Source organism: Astyanax mexicanus, chromosome 7 (genome assembly GCF_023375975.1).
Source record: "Astyanax mexicanus isolate ESR-SI-001 chromosome 7, AstMex3_surface, whole genome shotgun sequence".
Taxonomy (NCBI): domain Eukaryota; kingdom Metazoa; phylum Chordata; class Actinopteri; order Characiformes; family Acestrorhamphidae; genus Astyanax; species Astyanax mexicanus.
Window position 1 is genome coordinate 44,972,830 of NC_064414.1, and position 9,230 is coordinate 44,982,059.

Genomic DNA, 9,230 nt, shown 5'->3' on the forward strand with positions numbered 1-9,230 from the left:
ATTTTTCAGATGACTTTTTACTTCTACTCCTTACATTTTCATACAATTTTTTAAACTTTCTACTTCTTACATTTTAAAAATAGTCTCGTAGTCATAGTCTGTATTTTTCGCATTATAAGGCGCATCGGATTATAAGGCGCACTATCAACGAACATCAATTCTTTGGTCTATTTTTATACACAAGGCAGATTATTTCAAACAAGCACTGGATGTTAATCTACACAGATTTCTCTACTAAAAAAATCATTTGGGTGAGTAGAGCGCTTCTGTTTTTCTACAGTAAACTTAGATTTCCAGATTTCCACTAAGGCTGGCCAAACAGCGCTACACTGAGAAACCCTGAGAGTTCTGGTAAGCCAGCGGGATATTAGCTAGTGTTTCATCCCACGTATCTTGTTTTAACACAATAAACAAATAGGCTACAGTCCGATATACTCACCTCTGAACGGCGAGAGAGCTAACTAGTGCTTAGTCCAGTTAACGGGTAATGCCAATGCTGCTCCAGCAGTGCTAGCCAGGGTTAGGAGCAAGCTACAGGCTGATAATACTCACCTCTGAACTACAAAAGAGCTAGCGCGGTTAGCAGCTAAGGCTAATACTGCTCCAGTCTTGAGTTTCAGTGCTGCAGAACTAAACTATAGAACTAAACTATAACGCTGCACTTTAGCAGAGTGGCTTTACTGCTCCTTACAACCTGACTGGTAAAATTCAAACATAAAGTGTATCGGATTATAAGAAGCACTGTTGATTTTTTGTGCGCCTTATAATGCGAAAAATACGGTATTTTTATATTTTCATCCCTTACATTGTTTTACTTTTCTACTTCAAGTAGAAGTGTTTTAAACCCAAGTATCAATATTTCTACCTGAGTAATAAATGTAAAATGGGTTAATTCTAAGACTATACGTTTGTAATTTAATTTAATAAATACGTTAGTATAATCACAGCATAATAGGAGGCCAATGTAATGCCAGTAAACTTTGCTGTTCTAATCAAACATTTTTAGACTCTCTAATTTATTTAAGTTATTACACCAAATAATTATGAATTCAATGCCTGCTGTTCAAGACACAGTTTTACCGTAGTTTTGAGAAGATTTTGGGTCTGAAACCTGCTCGTAAAATTGAAGATAATTTTAAAAATGTATCTATCTATCTACAGTTGTTGTTTTTTTTTCAAAGTTTGGTCAATACTAATCAATGTTTTTATTGTTAATACAGCAGTGAGCTGATGATGGACTAATCCTCAGAATGTATGCAATTAAAAACTTTCCACCCTTTTGAAAAAACTCCAGATGGGCGACCTGCTTGACCAGCTCAGGGTAAGTTTTTTTTTTTTTTTGGCTTAGCTAGGGTACCAGCATGAACAACTTGACCAAGCTAGACAACCAAAATAACCAAACATGACCATTCTGGATGACCAACAAGAAGCTGGTCATCCAGAATGACCAAGCATGACCTAAATTAAACCAATAGGCATAATGCTGATCAATAAGGGCATAATTTTTTACCACTTTGATCATCTGAAATTAGCTGCCAGTATGATAAGCTATTATGTGAACTCTTAGATAACATTTACCAAAGCTTAATTAACTTTTTATTGCAATGGTTTGTTCTCAGTTATCATGATTAAAAATCCAAGTGATGCAAATTTTAAAACTTTATAAATTCACAGATTTCCCAAAATGTCTTCTAACTAATCGCAATGTGTAAATGTGATATTTACATCAATAAACATTGAAGTGCAAAAGGTTATTTAATTATTTATTAATTAGAAACATTATTGAAGAGTCAACCAAGACAAAAATAAATTAGGGCACATTCCAAAATCTAACAGAAAGGCTTATACTGTTTTCAGCACTGACCTGCACAGTTCTGGAAAGAAATGTGGAAATTTATGAAGATCTAAAACTGAGAGGAGTTTTTCAGTTATTAGGTGAAAAGCAGATGTGAAATCCACCAGGGTCCATTCTGAATCTCTCCCTAGAGCAGCTCTTTCCTGTGGCAGCCCCATTCCCCACAGCCTGCTGTCGCGTTAGCTTTAGTGCGTAAGTGTCTGCGTTATATTTTCGTGAGTCCATTTGAATTGACATTTATTGGCCTGTAGAGTTAGGGGTCTTGTGTTGAAAATAAGCAACCTGTGTGCATTTTTTTGTCCCTGTTTGTAGCCCCCACTGCCTGTTTCACGACTTGGTTCACATTCACAAGTCTGACCCGTCTATAAAACCCAGCGCAGACTCGGGACTTTGTGTCTGGCAGACTGGTGAGACGCACAAGCGGAAATATTGAGTGCTTATTCCAGAAGCCATTAACATGACAAACCACCAACAGTGCTGGAGCTCTCAGTGCAGTTCCCTACAGGCCACGCGGGCAGGGACTTAATTGTGTCCACTGTAAATGGCATCTCCAGCTGCAGTGCTGAAGTTTTTGAAGTGCTGTGAAGCAAATATAAAGGATGCAACAACAAATAGCTGGATTCGTCGTCATTCGCACCACTTCAGAGGGGCTTGAAACTACAGGATTTCTCACTGATGGAAGAAAACACCAAAGTCAACCAGCGCCATAAACTTCAAGCCTTTCTCTGGTGTTTTGAATACCGCAGTGGTGCCTAATTGAGCAAGGTTTTTGTTCTCCTACTGCGCGACAGCAAAAACAACCCCTTTCCACATTCCTGCCCTGCAGAGTTTAGATGTAAAAGGCCTATAGCCTACATTTGGCCACATGACGTTTTTATGGTTTTGTGGTGCCAAAACACAGTCAGGACTCATTGTACATGACCACTTTCTAACATCCCTTAATCTTTTAAAATTGAACAGGCTGTTTTTATCACTGTTCCTTTAAGATTTTCTGATTTACTGTCCATTACTGAGCCATGTTCAATAAAAAGTCCAGGCTTTTTTATTTCTATAATAGCTTTAATGTACAGTAAGTCGATCAAGCTAAACATCACCCTCACTGTGGTAGGCTAGGGGACAATTCCATCCTAGAACAAGTCAAGACGACAAGAAATTACATTTGCCTACCTTTGTTTGTAACATGCTTTTTGGCCAAATTTGCCAGGAGGTTTGCATGTAAAATTTGGCACTGTAATTGTTCTGTTTTAGGAGGTTTTATTTTTTTGGGTGCCATAGAAGGTATAGCCGAAGGAGAACCATGCTTTATAAGTAGTGTTTTATAGGTTTAATGTGTGTAAAATATAATAATTAGCAACATAAACAAGCAACCCCATACAAGGAAACAACAATCATCAAGGTTTAAGCTTAGTGCACCATTAATGAGCCAGCAGTCCTTAATTTAATTGATACATTTTAAAAGATTTCTCATACATTACTCATTTGAAATTGTATTGTTTCCATACGTTTTTAAACATGACTTTTATTAGGATATCTTCACACTGCTGAAGTAATTTTGCAGCCAAAGTCTCTATCTTAGGTTTAGAATAAAGCAGAATTAACAAAAAATGATAGATTCACTAAAACATTTCCACTACAGGGGGTGATTTCTTTTTAAGTATTCTTCACAAGATTGCATAGCTTTATAGAAATGCATAGTTTTTTGTGACTTAAATGACAATGTACTAAAAACAGTCTATTTCTGCAGCGTAGTATCTATATATTGACTTGGGGGTGAATACAGTGTGCAACATTGTATGTATGTTCATATACAACATTCAGCTCTTCTGTTTAAAAAATCTTCTAAATCTCTGAAATTGAAAGAAGAAATGTTATTTATGGTTATATTTGGACACATTTGTTATACAGGTAACAGTTAGAAATTGTGTTTTATAACCTCCTGTATTCTATTTAGGAAAATTATTTCTTTATGCACTTTCTTTGTAATATTACTGATAAGTTACAATAATGTGAAGCAGCGTTGAGTTATTTCAGGGTAATAAACTTTGTATATTAAATATTTTTGAGCTATTAAACACTTTTACAGAGTAGGAAATCCTAAAACTTTCCTTCTGCATGAATGTGCTTTCCAGATGTTCAATAATGTTGAATAACCATCCATAGATTCCTAAGTGTGTTTCTGAATCAGAAACCATAGTTCCCAGTTTGTCCAGGTCAATTTTTTTCATTTTTACTTATATAATCTGATATGGAATGGAATTATTTGGAATTATTTGGGTGCTGGGAGGGAAAGTTCTATTCGGTTTTGTTGAAGAAAGGAATAGAACAGTAAAACAGAACAGAAAATTATTTGTTTTGCTGCCTCATGTTCCTCTTGGCTTTGAAATAAGTCAGAAGTATTTTTTTTATTGGCAGCTGAAGTTAAAATGCCCAAGTTTCAGTTAAATAAGAGATACTTGACTTGTGTAATTTTCCACCTTATAGAATTTTTGATAATAAAAATAAATAAAAATAAATCTGACCAACATCAGTTTACACAACTTCACACTTGCTTACATGATGTTAGTATCCATAGAGTTCTTAAGTCTCATGTTTTTCATTCAACTTTCACCTACAACCCATAGAGCACATCAATGTTCCCTATTAGGTATAAATACAGTATCTTACAAAAGTAAGTACACCCACACATTTTTGTGAATATTTTATCATATGTTTTCATGGGAAAAGATACTAAAGATTTGACTCTTTGATACAATGTAAGTATTCAGTGTATAGCTTGTATAACAGTGTAAATTTACTTTGCCCTCAAAATAACCCAACACACTGCCATTTATGTCTAAACTGCTGGCAACAAAATGAATAAACCTCTGAGCCATTTGTGCCCAAAATGTCAATATTTTGTTTGGCCACCATTATTTTCCAGTACTGCCATAACTCTTGGGCATGAGTTCAATAGAGCTTCACAGGTTGCCACTGGAATCCTTTTCCACTCTTCCATGATGACATCACAGAGCTTGTGGATGTTAATAGACCGTGCTCCACTGTTTGAGGATGCCCCACAGATGCTCAATAAGGTTTAACTCTTAACTGGAGACATACTTGGCCAGTCCATTACTTGTATTTACTTTGTAGAATATTTACAAAAATGTGAGATACTGTAAGTGAATGAATAAAAATATAAAGAATCATCTACAAAATAATGTAGGATTTCATGCAAAATGATTATCAGTTAAAAAAATGCATGTAGAACACATTATTCATTATTATGCATTTTACAGAACAAAAGGACAAAACATTTTATAATAATAAAGGTAGGATGATGTCATATGTTTAGATTAAACCATGTTAAACAACTAAAAACTTTAGAAATAATCTAAATAAACTCAATATATCGTTATAGTATAAGAGAAGATTAGATTTTTCTATAGTGAATGATCTTACTGAAATTGTTTTAATTGAAAATCCGCAAAGCTATAAATTACAGCGTTGCCTGGGACAGTGTAATTTAGTGTCAGACGAGGCTTAATCTGTGTGAGAACTGTTCTTGTTAAAGGTCTAGTTTCTTATGAAGTATTCAAGGACTGCCTTTTTTGATTTAAAAACGTGGAGCCTATTTAGTATGTTTTAATATAGAGTTTAGGGTGCTTTATAATGTTCTAGCTCTGTTATTTTAGTGTAACAATATTAAGGTTTTAAATTTTATGTGTCTAAGTGGATGCAAATTGTCACTGTAAAGCAGCGTGTGGTTATAAAAAATCAGGGGCTATTTCAAATCATTTAGGCCACTTTACTTTTATGGGTCCTTTAAAGACCCTGGTGTCTGGTGCTGAAACCTACAATAAATCATTTTCTCACTTTCCTTTGACAGTACAAAGGCAAAAGCTACAGTAATTACTGAATACCAGCCTTTTTCCCTTATGGCCAGCAAAGTCATGCTTTCTCTCCAACTGTCCAGCTATGATTCGGGGGATTTTTCCCCTCTGCATGTGTTTTTAATTGTAAATAATGACCAGGTCTGGAGTCGGTGGGGGTGGTGGTGCAGAGCAGCGTGGTTTAAAGCGAAAGTAAGAGCTGTTTCCTTCAGTTATCTGTTGGTTCTGTTCTACAAAGAATCAGAATTGGGAGGGAAAAAAAGTTTAAATTTGGCCTGAAATTTGAAGCTGACTTCAGCTTTTTAAAGCAGTCTTTGTAGAGGGTGTGAGAATGGTGGTCTTCACTGGGCCACCCACGTGCACACGGCAGCGGCTGCGATGCACTAATTGGGCCGCAGCGGGGCCAGTGGCCCAGAGCTGCTCCAGCGCTGCAGAGACGAATGTGTCTGTCATGATAATCCAGAGCAGTTTTGTTAGCGTTGGCCCTGAGCGAGGCCACGACTCCTCCAGCAGGCCTTCACAGTGCCGCCGCTGCGACTGATCACATGCCCTGACCGTGTGCCACGCTTTTCCTGGACATCTCTGCTGGAATACCAGGTGCTGCACAAAACCCACGTGGATGATGTACATGTGTCCCTCAAATACACCACTGAGAGACAATAGAGCACAAATTGCTCTATGCAGAGTAAAATATGATGTGGACGTTTTGTTTAGCTTGCTTTTAGCCACCTTCTTCTATATATTTAATACACTCATTGTTTACCTTATTTTTTAGAAGACCGGTTCTATCTATCTCTATTTGCTTTTTTAACTGGCGCAGATGCAGCATTACAGGGTAGCAATCACACTCAGAGGAAAGCCCACTGACCCGGCTCTGATACATCAGCCAACAGATTTGGAAGTGAAGTGGGGATAGAATTTTATCTACCCACCTCTAAAAAAGGATGGTCAGTTGTGCTCTCTCAGACTCCGGCTGCTGATGGCAAGCAACATGATCTGGGATTCGAACCAGTGATCATAGTAACAGCACTTTAATCCTGCTAGAACAGAACTTTCAAGTTGAAATAGGCCAATTACACTCAGTTAAATGGCTTAATTTCAAAACATGGAACACAGTTTAATCTCATTAATTCTAGCATAATGTAATCAACCTTAAATAACATCAGACCAATTGTGGACCAGCTGCCAGTTTTAGCCGGCATTGTTTTTTGCCATCCAAGAAGTAGCGACTGTACTGTACTGTTTTGTGGTGTAATTGCAGAGTGAAGCAGAAGCACCTATGTACATGTATATTCATTCAGAATGTTGTTCTGTAGGCCACTAGAACAACTTATGATACACAATCTGTATTGATTTGATATCTCCTCCAAACAAATTGAACTGTCCAAAGACATTACGTTTCCGGTGATGTTAGCGATTTGAACAGATGACTCCTAATTAGTGGGTAGAAATTAAGCAAATCTTCACAGTTGCTGGTTATATTTAGGCTATTGGTTCTATTTGCCTGGTATAATAAGGTCTGGATGTTTACATATTTTTTTGCAGTATGAATTTTGTAAACTCAGAAGCTGTGACTCAATCCCAAACTACCCCTTGGCCCTACCATTTATCCCTAACCCTCTGTTTTACGTGTTCTCCGTGTACGCTGTCCCGATTCTTCTTAGTCTGGAGGGGTATGTATAATAGGAGGAAGTGTTGGGGGTATATGGCCCTTGAACAGAGATGTTTCAGAGGCACACTCAAAACAGAGGGCTATGAGAAATCACTGGCAAGATGGAGGCACAAGTGACCAAAGAAACCCACTAATATTTTTTCCTGTAAAAAATGATGATTATTGTTTAGTTTTAATGGTTCATAGCCATTAGCTGAAAGTCTCATTCCACCTTATATGGTGCAACAGACAGCAGAGGTTGCATAATTTAAGATAAAAAAATAAATAAATAAATAAAAATAAAATAAAATAGATCATTTCAACCCTTCATCACAGAGAAATTAATGGATGGACTATAATAAATTGCTGTACTACCTGATCTGATCCACTACATTTAACTAAAGCCAAACTGAAGCACTCCACTTCTATTAGACCAGCCTGGCAGGGTTGCCTACAGGTTCTTGCAGGTTTGTCCCAATTTTAATGAGAGGGAAGGGTTACACATGCAAACAAATAGGTAGGGGTACAAATTAGAAATAAACTGGGGCCTTGGAGTCTAGTGAGGTTTGATCATACTTTTAACAGCTCAGAGTTTCCATTACTCTTTTAGCAGGTACTTGTTTCTGAACGTAAATCATTTTTCTTCATAAATTGTCAGATAATTCTATTTGACCCAAATGAACTGTACACGCTGAATCCCAGAAACCGGCCATTATTATTTCAGAGGTTATCCAAACAGAGTGCCGTTGTTCAGCCAACTCCTCATTCCTGGAGCCTGTCCTGGTGAAACAATCAACCCAGTCGTCTCTCCATCACTTCTCACACAGCATTACCAGTCAGGAGGTACATTAGCTCTTGATAAAAATACCAAAGCTCTGACACAAGCAGTGTACCTGTAATAACTCAAGCTGCTCTGTTAATTAGGGGCACAAAAAATGTTGAGATTGGAAGGTTTCAAGAGAATATCTGTCATTATTAGAGTGAAATGTTTTACAACTCAACCTCAACCTTAAAGCCGTGCTGCATTAACACCACGGCTCTGTGGCTTTTCTTTCATGCTCTGTCCCGAGGCGTCAGCTCGGATTAAAGGAACTCAGATTCACAGGCTTTCACAAGCAGAAAACAAACCTGCCTAAAGTAAATTACCCGATCTTTAATGCTAGATTGTTGTAATGGGGAGATACAGTACTGTACAGTTTCCTGCGCTGAGACAACATGAAACTGAAATGCTGAAAATACTGAATCTTTTGTCTTTAAAAAAAATACAGTTCCTCTGGGACCATGATGCAACACAGAGTAATAAACTACAATAATGATTGCAAGTGCAGTTATTTAACCATATAACTAGAATAATACAATAAACACACTTGATGTTTTTAGTAGTATGTGGGGTGCCAAGTGGTCCAAAAAAAGTGCTGTCACTAAGATTGGGAGATCACTGGTTCAAATCCCGACCATGCTGCTTGCCATTAGATGCCAGAGGCCCAAGAGAGCACAATTGGCTTTGCTCTCTGTGGGTGGGTAAATGTTGCTGTTTCCCCTCATCCCTCCAAAGGGTGATGTTAATCAGGCATCTGTGAGCTAATGTATCTGAACTGAATCGCTACTGAATAGCACAGGTGTGAATAAGTCAATAAGCTGTAAGTAAAAATTAAGCCTCAATTATTTATTCTCAAGTCCCACTCAAGTCCCAATTCTTTAGGCCCTTGTCGTGTCCACAATGCAATGTCATTTCAGTATTTAACACCAGTAAAGTAGTATTTTTATAGATTGTATTTATTAAAACAAAAGGGGTTGTCCACAATATAGGTGGATTTATTGATGCAGCAAGCAGAGTAAGTTTCTGTGATTGAGA